This window comes from Populus nigra, chromosome 13, assembly GCF_951802175.1.
Source record: "Populus nigra chromosome 13, ddPopNigr1.1, whole genome shotgun sequence".
In the NCBI taxonomy this organism is placed as follows: domain Eukaryota; kingdom Viridiplantae; phylum Streptophyta; class Magnoliopsida; order Malpighiales; family Salicaceae; genus Populus; species Populus nigra.
In genome coordinates this window covers 5,826,427-5,840,166 of record NC_084864.1, presented here as the reverse complement: position 1 = coordinate 5,840,166, position 13,740 = coordinate 5,826,427, and positions in this window count along the sequence as shown.

Genomic DNA, 13,740 nt, shown 5'->3' with positions numbered 1-13,740 from the left:
ATATAAAGAGAGAGCAAGAACATGATCTTGATTTGAAAACCAAGATGCCAAAATGCATGGCAAATGCCTCCTTTTATAGGCCAAAATTTGAAACTATTGATTTGATGACTAATTGTAAATTTTTGATCTATTAATACGCTTACATTTTGATAGAAAAAAAAAGTATACTACGTCATTACTTATGAGCATTTATTCCTGTTAAATCAATAATCTATAAAATTTCTTTTTAATCATCTCATTCATTATTATCCCTATTTCTTTAAAATTATGTCTCATGTTTCCATTAAATCTTTTTTCCTTAAGTTCTTTAACAAAAAGCAAACCTACATCACAATTGGTGTATTTCCCTTATTCGAGCACTATTTATTTTTTCATCTGTAACTAACATTATATAGTTTAGTTTAAGGTGTGGCTTATTCTATCAGAAAGTTAAGATAGGGGGCTACAAGTCTACTGAAGGGAGAAGAACCCAATTCTACTCATAAAACCCTCAAAACTACTTGTTATTGAGAAGGTGGTTAATTGTCTAGTAGGGCCTGTCTCGATCCCCCCTCGGTGTTTAGTTCATATCTGGAGTTGTAAAACATAATTTAAGAAAGGTTAACTTACTTGGACAGTTAACATCTAAGGCCATAATTTTTATGAAGAGACCTAGTCCAAATTCCCCATTTTCATGCTCGTATTCCCTTTGGAAGACCAAGAGATGAAACTGTCCAATTTCATAAACATTCATACATCATCAATTTAACTTATCCTTATCAAAATAAATTCCTTGCCATGTTATATACATTATAATGTTGCCAAAAACACCTTTTAAGAATTAGTTTGCCTAATTTCATCAACTTATCAATCAACATTCTTCTCAACCCTCTCTAATACCTTCATTTTTATTTCTTCATGCATTTCTCATCATTTTAATTCATATAAACTCACATCATCAAGTCAAAGATTCAAATAAACACCTTTCTTCTTCCTACATCAATGGTCGGTCACACACTTAGTAAGGAGCTTAAATTTTCTTTCAAAATTACTTGCTATTTCAACTTATTTTAACCTTATTCTATGTCACAAACATCAATTCAATTCAATTTCGCATTTCCCTCAAAATTCATCATGAACCCTAATCTCAATTTGATGAAAAATTCAAAGGAAACTTAACAATTATTGTAAGAACTTGTTAAATGGATATTGGGACACCTTACCAAAACGTAATCTAGGCTCCAATTGCTAACCAATCAAGGATTTCCACGTCTTCTTCCTTGCTTGTTGTTGCTACCACTTTCTCCTCATTCTATCCCCAAATTTCTTATCTCAAAACACTTTAAATCTAAAAGATTTTGTTGCTTTAAATCCTTTAGTATCACTAAATCTCTTCTTTTTCCTTGTATTTCTCTAGATTTCTTAAGAGTTTTCAAACAAAATGAAGTTTTTCCCTCTTTTCCTTCTCTATTATCCATGGCCAGCCATAACAAGCCACCCAGACCTCTCACCAACCACCATGAGCTCCTCCATGACCCCCTTAGTAGAACAAGAACCTATGATAGCCACAAATCTTAGAAAAATCAAGAGAGAGAAGAAAAACAAAAAATAATAAAGTGGTAGAAACAGACAGCATACTACCAGAGCTTCAAGCTGCCAGATCTCACTCCATTGCCCGTGGTGATCTACAATGCCACCATTTGTAGGAATAACAGGGGGTTATGTAAAATGCAAAGTGGTCCACACATAACCTCCCCACACTATAAAGCTAAACAGAACATTGAAAGTAAGGTTGTCAAGAAAAGACAATATTAAATGCAAAAAAAAAAACAGATCTTTTTGGCCACTAGTCTACCACCCTACATGGCGATGACTAACATCACAACTACTAGGAGGAAGATAAGGACATGGTGCTTTACATGAAATAGGTCACATGCCTCCTCTTCCCGTAGTTTATTCAAACAAAGTGACGCAATTCGAGTCGTCGCTACCAAGTTTTCTAGCATTGTCTAGCAGCCTTTAACCATTATTTTAGCCTTTTTAGCCCGACTTCAGCCACCTTGGGAGATTCATTTTGAACTCTAAACATCTTTGTAATGAATTTTTGGTTTATGGTTAATTTGGATGCATATTGTGATAAATGTTTTGAGATTTAATGGATTTTGATATTGATTATTTATGTTTGTATACTCTTGAATTTGTTTACGTGTTTTCTAACATGATGTGTTTTGCGGATGAATGTGCATTGTGAATATATTCAATGTTTTTCCAAGTCTTTTTGGTCTTTATACATCTAGGCCAAATCTTTCAAAGATTGCATCTTCCTTTTAAAATTCTAAACCCTTATGCCTTATATCCATTGATGACACCTTGAGTATTAATCGAGAGTATTAATTTTCTTCACAGATCCCAAGCATTCATACCACTAGATCCCACCTTTAAGTAGATCAACTCATAATGATTACAACTTGGGATATCTTAGGACTAGGGTAAAAAAACCTCGTTCAACAAAAATTATGAGTGAACCTTAGTACTATAGAATAAATGAACCTGAAAAAGTCACTATCCATAGGCCATTGTAGCATAAAAAAAATATTTAGCGACAACTCTTCTAAGGATGAAAGCTAGGTTTAATGAGCCCTATAACGATCCGGCTTTTTCAAGGTCAAAATTGATGGATTTTTTTTAAACTTCTTGTAATGACATTTTGTGAATTAGTAATTATGTTCCTTCCTTATCATGGCATCATAGGGATATAGTTCTCGTAAAACAACATTCTCATACAACAGATACCCAATACACATGTCCATAATATTATATTTTCATATTTATACATTTATATTATGTCATATTGGCATACCCATGTGTTTGCATTCCTGTTCTAATCTCGTTATCAACACGAGTTTATGATCGACAATCTTACACAACTAGTACTTTCTTTCATACGATCCTCATGTGATTTCACAACATATCATCCTTATAAAAGGAAATACCACATAAATGTATTCATAGCATCATGTCTACATGTTCGCACATCCCCATCTGTGCTCCATTACAATTTCCATTACAAGTCCTTACAAAAGTGTCAAATGACAAATATTCAACATAACAGCTAAGTTGTACTATTACATAACACCTTTCAAAATATGTGAACCTATGGAATGAGCTTCTTTCCTATGCACCTTGATTGTGTGATAGCCCTATTACAAAACAACATGGATACAAGAATTGTACATAATCTAACATAATAATAAACATCTAGAAGTGCATTGTCGTTGCTTTTCATTATTAACTTAGAATGGGAAGATTCCTTCTTATACTTCTTATATACATTGTACTTCTCTTATTATTTCGTTAACTGTACTTTTCTCACTCACACACCCTAACCTCTCCACGAGGTTGTAGGGCCGAAGTTTAACATCGATCGGGGTTAAATACTTTGTCTTAATCCGGTCATCCACCTTGGATACTTATAGTCGTAGCTAATTGCAACATTTAAATTCAGCCTTCCTTCTTGGATGCCATTAACAAAAACTAATCACGAAATTAACCCCCGTCATTCCTATAGATACCATTAACCAAAGCTATTTTTTATATATAATCAATTCAACCATTCACCATGGATGCCATTAGCCAAAGCAAATCATCAAAGGCAACCTGGTCATCCATCATGGATGCCATTAGCCGAAACTAATCATCAATCACAACTCGGTCATCCGTGTCAGATGCCATTAGTCAAAGCTGATCAAACATTTGTCTCGGTCATCCATCTCGGATGCCATTAGCCAAAGCTAATCATCATTTATCCTGGTCATCCACTTAGTAGCTGAAGATAATCATCATTTATCCCGGTCATCCACTTAGGATGCCATTAGCCGAACCGAAGCTAATCAATTAATTGTTCCGGTCATCCATCTCGGATGCCATTAGCCGAAGCTAATCAACATTTATCCCAGTCATCCACTTAGGATGCCATTAGTCAAAGCTAATCAATCAATTGTCTTGATCATCCATTCGAATGCATTTAGCCGAAGCTAATCAAACATTTGTCTTGGTCATCCATTCGAATGCCATTAGCCATAACTAATCATCATTTATCCCGGTCATCCACTTAGGATGTCATTAGCCGAAGCTAATCAATTAATTATCCCGGTCATCCATTCAGATGCCATTAGCCGAAGCTAATCAAACATTTGTCCCGGTTATCCATTCGGATGCCATTAACTGAAGCTAATCATAAACCAATCAAACATTCCAAAGGCGATTTATGAGATCACTATAACATGGTAGTATCCTTTGAATTGCTCATTCAAGCGATTCATAACAATTTGACATTCCCTGTAACATAATAGTAGAACCTTCGTGATACTCGTACAAACATCCTATAATAGTTTCCCGTAATTATTCAAAAAACACGATAACAGATCCTTTGTAATACACAAACAAACATTCCATAATAGTTTGACATTCAGTATAACACAATAGTACACCCTTTGTAGTACTCATCCAACCATTCATGACAGTTAATGATCAATATGATACAACACTAGATCCCTCTTAATACTCATACAACCATTCATGATAATTAACACTCAGTATAATACAATAGTAGATCTTTTGTAATACTCATACAACCATTCATCACAATTACATTCAATAAAATACAACGGTAGATCCGTCATAATACTCATTCAACCATTCGTCACAATTACATTCAATAAAAAACAACAGTAGATCCTTCGTAATACTCATACAACCATTCGTCATAATTACATACAATAAAATACAACAACAGATCCTTCGTAATACTCATACAACCATTTGTCAGTAGCCCAAATTCATAATAGCCCAATCAACATCTCATAGTCAGTTTAATATTCATCGCAACACAATAATATACCACCTCAAACAGGTCATTTCAGAACATTAACATTTTCATCATCGTCTCAACATTAATCAAGAACTCGATCAACATTTCATAGTCATTTCGACAATCCTCAAGAATTCAGTCGGACACTTTATTGTTATTTCATCATTCATCAAGGATTCAATAATATATCATCATCAATAAATCATTTCAAAACATAAACGTCATACGAGAAGGTGGAAAACACCTACATGTTCCACTTGTGGTTTGTCCTTGGCCTGACGATGGTCCGATCCCAACCGCATCACCTAAGACATCAATGTCACAATTCAGTATATTTGCATCCTTAAATCACATTCATCACCATACTTATTTCAAGAATCCATATGTTCACATTCAAGTGTTCCACATATTACACCATCATACAATGAAATTGTTGCAAGCATTTGAGTCATTTCTGCCCTGGAGGCCTATTGTAGAAATCGACAATGAAAACTTACTTGCTACAGGACGAACAGTTTGGCAGCGAAAACTGTTTTGCTGCTAGCACCACCATTTCGACAGCGAATGCTACTTCGCTGCAGCTGATGTAACCATATTATTCGATAGTTTCACCCACATTTACCTAATGTTTTGTCCATGTTTTATATATAAAATGCCTTGATATTCTTTGTTTTATGTTTTGAAGGCATTTTTGGATGAAAGATGCAAAAAGGAGTAAATTGGAGGTAATTGGCAGATTTGACGTTCAGTCGATGTTTTGTGCAGAGCGTGAGTTCTAGAGATCGAAATGAAGTGATTCCAGTGGCACTAAAAAGCTAACATCCATACCTTTCTGGAAATGTAATGCAAGAGAAATAAAAGGAGAAAAATCATGGAAATCACATCCTGCAAAGTCAAATCTCGCATTCTGCCAGTATTGACCTTTGGCCATTCAAAATTTAATATCTGGAGCTACAGAAGTCCAATTGATGCAAACTCAATTTTCTTGGATTCCTAATTCAAAGACCTATCCACGCTCAAAGGTTCAGCCAAAAACTATGTCATATGAGGGAGATATGATTTTCCAAAGATGACAACTGAATTCTGCCAGCAAACAGGTTTCATGTAGAAACAAGTCCAAATTACATTCCGAAGCATCAAAACCGATATCCAAGTTTTAATTTCAGCAATTTAGCTCCTCAAGAACATCAATCCAGAAGGTCAAGGAAGGCAGCCACCAACCTCAAGCCACCAACCTCAAACCACCAACCACAAACCAGCTGCCAGCCACCAGCCGCCAGCCGCCAGCCGCCAGCCGCCTTCACACTACCACCATCTCTTGATGTTCACACTTGAACTTTGATTTTTCTTACTTAAAATTTGTGTATAAATAGGCAGCTAAGTTTATGCTATGAAGAGAGCCAAGAGAGAGGGAGAGAGAGTGCAGTAGAATCAAAGAAAGAAGGGTGGCAGCCATAAGAGAAGAAACACAAACTCTCCCCTCTACAACCCAAAAATCATGTATTCTTTCATCTTTAGGAGTAGTTGTTCAATAGATATGCAAGGCTAAGCTCGTTTTCTTGGTTGCAAGGACGCAAACACCTTCAGATTTCAAGAACTGTGAGATTTATTCTTCCATTTATTTTCAGTTTGTATTATGAATGCGTATGTTTGTTTTCCAATGCATAGTTTCTATGATTGTTTATCTTAATTGCTAGAGCGGACTCTAAGTTATTATTGTGAACAATCTATTGCTAAGTTTGATATCAAAACCGGAGTTGTGGTATATAAACTTGTGAAGCAACTAAGCTTGATAATTGTAGCGGAACTACGTTATTAAACTTAGGGAGAACATTCAATCAAATGCAACACAAGCTGACAACTTGGTTGTTAAGATTAATGAATTTATCTAGATCTTAAGGCTGTCATTGGATTAAATCATTAGTGCGGACACTGTGATTGTTTGTTGGTTAGGGTTAGTTATATGGCGGATCCGTTAATTAACCAATATTAAGAAAAGATAAAAATTCAGAATATAAACTGGAGTTTCGTTTCAAGGATCAGTTCTGATTTCTGTTGGTGGATGTGTGCTTGCGACCAAGGTTTGTTTTCTTGATATATTTTAGTTTTAATTGATTGTGTTTGCTAGTTTAATTGCTGCCATAGTTTAGATAATCACAAACCAAATCCCCCCAATTACATAACATACAACATAAAAATCTGACTTGAAACTTCCTCGTGGGATCGACCCCTTGCTTGCTCTATACTATCTTGTTTATTTTAAGCTAGGGTAATTAATTTGTGCGATCGCGACATCGCAACAAATTTTGGCACCGTTGCCGGGGAAGTAATTTTAGTTGATTCTTGTGCTTATACTGTTATTTTTATTTGTTGTGATTGTTATTTATTTTTCTGAAAAAAAAAAAGAGAAACAGATTTTTTGCTTACGGCGGTACTGTTCACTTACGGCAGCGGTACTGTTCAAAACATATTTTTTGGTGGAATTAGGATCTGGCCTTTTGTTTCCTGAAGGGAAACAACGTTCTGAACAGGACTAGTGGTAAACCACTAACCCCACCCTATCGAGGCCAAATTCCGCTGTTTTCTAGTGTTTTTAGGCAGTTTTAGTTTTATAGCGTAGAATATTTATACAATTTGCATTATTTTCAATCTCTTGTGTGATTGGTTTATTTTGAGTTTCCTTGAAGATTTATGCCTGTAACTCGTTCTACTAATCAAATTCAAGTGCAGTTGGATCTTGAAATAGAAAACACATTACGCAGGTTACGAAAGGAAGCTCGCCTCAACACCATGGCTGTTGCACGACAACAAACACTCAAGGAGCTTGCTGCTCCTAACGTGGAAAACCAACCATTGTGCATAAACATCGATAATAATGTAAACTTTGAGCTCAAATCTGGTTTTATACATTTGTTACCAACATTCAATGGTCTTGCAGGAGAAGATCCTCATACTCATCTCAAGGAGTTCCATATGGTTTGCATTGGCATGAAACCGAATGGAGTTGACGAAGAACAGGTTAAGTTGAAAGCTTTCCCTTTCTCTTTAAAAGGGGCAGCAAAGACATGGCTTTTCTCTATTCTCCCAGGATCTATTGGAACTTGGAATGCCATGAAGAAGATTTTCCTTGAGAAGTATTTCCCAGCATCTCGAGTTGCCAACATAAGGAAAGAAATATGTGGGATTTGGCAATCTCATGGGGAGACACTCTCCGAATATTGGGAAAGATTTGAGCAACTCTGCATTCAATGTCCTCATCATCAAATACCTGATCAACTGCTCATTCAATATTTCTATGAAGAATTGATGCCTACTAACTGTAGTATCATTGATGCTGCAAGTAGAGGGGCATTGGTAGATAAGACACCCGAGGCTGCACGCCAATTGATCTCAAACATGGCAGCGAACTCGCAACAGTTTGGCACTCATGGAGATTTCTCAAACAAACGAGTAAATGAGGTAAGTGTTTCTAACCTTGAAAATAAAGTTAATGATCTTACTTCTCTTGTGCGTTCTTTGGCTTGTGGAAATGTACAGCAGGTAAAAGTTTGTAGCATATGTTCCTTACAAGGACATGCCTCAGCTATGTGCCCAACAATGCAAGAAGATTATATTGAACAGGCTAATGCAGTTGATGGAGCATTCAATGGACAACCCCAGCGTAAATATGATCCCTTTTCCAACACGTACAATCCCGGATGGAGAGATCATCCCAACTTACGCTATGGGAACCCACCTCAACAAAGCAATCAAGGCCGACAGTTCCATCCCCATGGATTTCAATCCCAACAGAATTATCAAGCAAGACAACCCCCTCCTCCATTCACAAACTCCAATGTTATAGGGTCGTCATCCAATGATGATCTTCGTGAGATGATGAAAACTTTGGCTTCTAACACTGTGACCTTACAACAAAATATCATGTCTTTTCAACAGGAAACAAGGTCAAGTATTCACAACTTGGAAAAGCAAATGGGGCAAGTAGCTTTAAGTGTAGGGAAATTGGAGGCACAAATGAATGGAAAATTGCCCTCCCAAGCTTTGAATCCAAAAGAGAATGTTAGTGCAATAATGCTGCGAAATGGGAAAGAACTTGAAAGACAAAGGTCAAAACAAATTGAGATGGAGGAAGAAGAAGAGATAGAAACCGAATGGAGTACAAAGAAGAAACATCCTTCTCCTTCCCAAACTGAAATAACGACCAACACTCCAAAGGTAATTCCTCAATCAATGAATTCTAGTTTTAAAACAATTCCACCCTTTCCTGTAAGTTCTTCTAGGTCAAAGAAAGAAGACAAAGAAAAAGAGATTTTAGAGGTTTTCAAGAAAGTGGAACTCAACATTCCTTTGCTTGATGCTATCAAGCAAATTCCCAAGTATGCCAAATTCTTGAAGGAGCTATGTACTACCAAGAGAGCTTTCAAATTGAAAGGTCACGAAACGGTAAGTATGGGTGAAGTTGTCTCTGCTGTTGTTCTAAAGAATATGCCTTTGAAGCAAAAAGACCCAGGTGCGTTTACTATCCCATGTGTTATTGGTAATGCTAGTTTCAAAAGGGCCTTGTGCGATTTAGGTGCATCCATTAGTGTTATGCCCAAACATGTTTATGATTCTCTTAGTCTGGAACCTTTGAATAAAACTAGTATTGTCATACAACTTGCGGATCGTAGTTTTGTTTATCCACTTGGTGTGATAAAAGATGTCCTAGTCAAGATTGATAGTTTGGTTATTCCATGTGATTTTTATATTCTTGATATGGAACATGATTCTTGTGATTCATCAAACAACACTACTATATTGTTTGGGAGACCATTTTTGAAAACCGCCAACGCAAAGATTGATTGTGGTAAGGATACCTTGTCTATGGAGGTAGGAGATGAAAAAATTGAATTCAATTTTCATGATGCAATGAAATATCCTTATAGCAATGTTTATTCTATCACATGTTATGACCAAATTGATAAGTGTGTGCAGCAAGTTTGTGATTTTGATTGTGAAGACGGATTAAGAGTAGCTTTAAGCTATAGCTATGATTTTACCAAGATAAAAGAGATGGAGAGGCACATATGTGTTCCCCAAAATGTGCACCAATCAGCATTGACTTTCCAAGCTTTGCAAACTATCCTCCATGATGCAAAAGTCATTCTCCCTATCACGGAAAATGAATGGGTGGCGTCTATCCTTTTGGTACCCAAAAAGACTGGAACCACGTTAGAAGAGACTCAAAATGATGCTTATGCAAATGCAAGGATTTATAAAGAAAAGACCAAATATCTTCATGATCGAATGATTACAAGAAAAGAGTTTAATATTGGAGAAAAAGTCCTTCTTTATCATTCGCGTTTGACACTTTTTCCTGGAAAGTTACGCTCTCGTTGGGTTGGACCATTTGTTGTTTCCAATATTTTTCCTTATGGTGCAGTTGAAATTACAAGTTTAGAAACCAACAGAGTACTCAAGGTCAATGGGCATCGCTTGAAACCTTTCTATGAAGGTTGGACGACAGAACTCACCGCTTCTGCGGAGTTAGCTGAACCAATCTATGAAGAATAAGCATGCAACATGTCGAGCCAATGACATAAAACAAAAGCGCTTACTGGGAGGCAACCCAGCACACAAAAAAAAATCAGATTTGCTTTCTTTTTTCCCTTATGCATTTTACTTTATTTTTGTCATTCTCCTATATTCCATTTCTTTTATTTCAACATTGAGGACAATGTTGTGTTTTAAGTGTGGGGGTATTGGGAGAATTTTGGTTTTCTTTGTTATTTTTCAAAAAAAAATAAAATTATGTTTGATCTTTAGAACTCCCATTGATTTTTGAGATATGAGTATTATGTATAAGAATTAGTTGAGATAGATGAAGATATAAATCAAATGAATGAGTGTGCATGCCTATTTTAAGATTTAATTATTTTAGGGATTGACTTTGAGAATATGCCATGTTGACTTTATAGTGTTATACCAATGCAAGCTTTTGAGCCTTCAACATTATATTTTTTTTTTATTGTGCATTCTTTCAATGATATGTATCTCTAGAACTTGCTTCATATCTTGTTGAGATTACATTCACATTACATGTGTACATGAAGATGAAAAAGACATTAGAAAATTTAACCACTTGAACCAAAAAAGCCAACCTAAAGCATATTATCCTTAGTGAGCCTCTTTTGAGCTTGTTTATCTTTTCTTTGCTTTATCCATGTATAAACCTGAACTTTTTATATGTTTTCCTTTTCCCCTGGCCAAGGATTAGTAGAGCATATACTTGTGATATCTCTTGGAATTATAGTTGGAAATTATGTGAAAAGAAAGAATAAGTGATGCTTGATGAAAAGATGGGCAAAGTTGCCAAACGTGAAAAAAAAAAAGTGTTCCTTTATATTCATAAGATTTTATGTTGAAAGAGCTTGAAATCAAAAGAAGAGAAGCATTGATGATTAAAGATGGAAAATTTATGTGCTTTAATGGAATATCTTGTTTGAAATATCATTTTTCAGAATGCTCTACTTTCTTTGGTTTGAACCTTTCCTTTTACTCTCTTTTACCTCACCTTAACCTTAGCCCCATTACAAACAGAAAATAAGACCTTTTGATTCATGCATTGCTTGTAATATGTGGTAATGAAGATAAGATTGACGAGCAAGCTTATGGTAGAACATATTCTTTGATTGAATTTGAGAGATTTAAACACATAAACCCTAAACACGTGAGTGTTGGAGTGTATATCAATGAGAGGACCTATCACTTTGGCATAGCATGGATTTCATTTAAATCCCGACGATTAATTGAGTTTTGAAGTTTGCATGTAAATGAATTCATGAAAATTTATACTCTTTATCTTTCTAGATTGTATTCTTGTTTATAATGCATATATTCTTATACATTGATGGGAGATTAAGAGATTGATCATAGTTATTTTCAATTTGATTTTATCTATCCTTTCTCGAGGACGAGCAAGAGCTAAGTGTGGGGGTATTTGATGTAACCATATTATTCAATAGTTTCACCCACATTTACCTAATTTTTTGTCCATGTTTTATATATAAAATGCCTTGATATTCTTTGTTTTATGTTTTGAAGGCATTTTTGGATGAAAGATGCAAAAAGGAGTAAATTGGAGGTAATTGGCAGATTTGACGTTCAGTCGATGTTTTGTGCAGAGCGTGAGTTCTAGAGATCGAAATGAAGTGATTCCAGTGGCACTAAAAAGCTAACATCCATACCTTTCTGGAAATGTAATGCAAAGACCTATCCACGCTCAAAATTTCAGCCAAACACGATGTCATATGAGGGAGATATGATTTTCCAAAGATGACAACTGAATTCTGCCAGCAAACAGGTTTCATGAAGAAACGAGTCCAAATTACATTCCGAAGCATCAAAACCGATATCCAAGTTTTAATTTCAGCAATTTAGCTCCTCAAGAAAATCAATCCAGAAGGTCAAGGAAGGCAGCCACCAACCTCAAGCCACCAACCTCAAACCACCAACCACAAACCAGCTGCCAGCCACCAGCCGCCAGCCGCCAGCCGCCTTCACACTACCACCATCTCTTGATGTTCACACTTGAACTTTGATTTTTCTTACTTAAAATTTGTGTATAAATAGGCAGCTAAGTTTATGCTATGAAGAGAGCCAAGAGAGAGGGAGAGAGAGTGCAGTAGAATCAAAGAAAGAAGGGTGGCAGCCATAAGAGAAGAAACACAAACTCTCCCCTCTACAACCCAAAAATCATGTATTCTTTCATCTTTAGGAGTAGTTGTTCAATAGATATGCAAGGCTAAGCTCGTTTTCTTGGTTGCAAGGACGCAAACACCTTCAGATTTCAAGAACTGTGAGATTTATTCTTCCATTTATTTTCAGTTTGTATTATGAATGCGTATGTTTGTTTTCCAATGCATAGTTTCTATGATTGTTTATCTTAATTGCTAGAGCGGACTCTAAGTTATTATTGTGAACAATCTATTGCTAAGTTTGATATCAAAACCGGAGTTGTGGTATATAAACTTGTGAAGCAACTAAGCTTGATAATTGTAGCGGAACTACGTTATTAAACTTAGGGAGAACATTCAATCAAATGCAACACAAGCTGACAACTTGGTTGTTAAGATTAATGAATTTATCTAGATCTTAAGGCTGTCATTGGATTAAATCATTAGTGCGGACACTGTGATTGTTTGTTGGTTAGGGTTAGTTATACGGCGGATCCGTTAATTAACCAATATTAAGAAAAGATAAAAATTCAGAATATAAACTGGAGTTTCGTTTCAAGGATCAGTTCTGATTTCTGTTGGTGGATGTGTGCTTGCGACCAAGGTTTGTTTTCTTGATATATTTTAGTTTTAATTGATTGTGTTTGCTAGTTTAATTGCTGCCATAGTTTAGATAATCACAAACCAAATCCCCCCAATTACATAACATACAACATAAAAATCTGACTTGAAACTTCCTCGTGGGATCGACCCCTTGCTTGCTCTATACTATCTTGTTTATTTTAAGCTAGGGTAATTAATTTGTGCGACCGCGACATCGCAACAGCAGCCAACACGTTTTTGGCAGCAAATGCTAATTCACTGCAGACAACTCAATTCCCTCAGCAAGTCACAAATTTGCTGCAGACAATACAACTTTGGCAGCAGGTCACAATTTTGCTGTAGAATACACAATTCGGCAGCAAATGCTAATTCGTTACAAACAACTCAATTTCAACAGCGAATTTCAAATTCGCTACAAAATATACAACTTCGGCAACAAACCCTAAATTCGCTACAGGGGACACAATTCGGCAGTGATTGTTAATTTGCTGCAAACAACTCAATTTCGGTAGCAAATTTGAAATTCGCTGCAGACCATACAACTTCGGCAGCGAATCCCAAATTCGCTGCAGG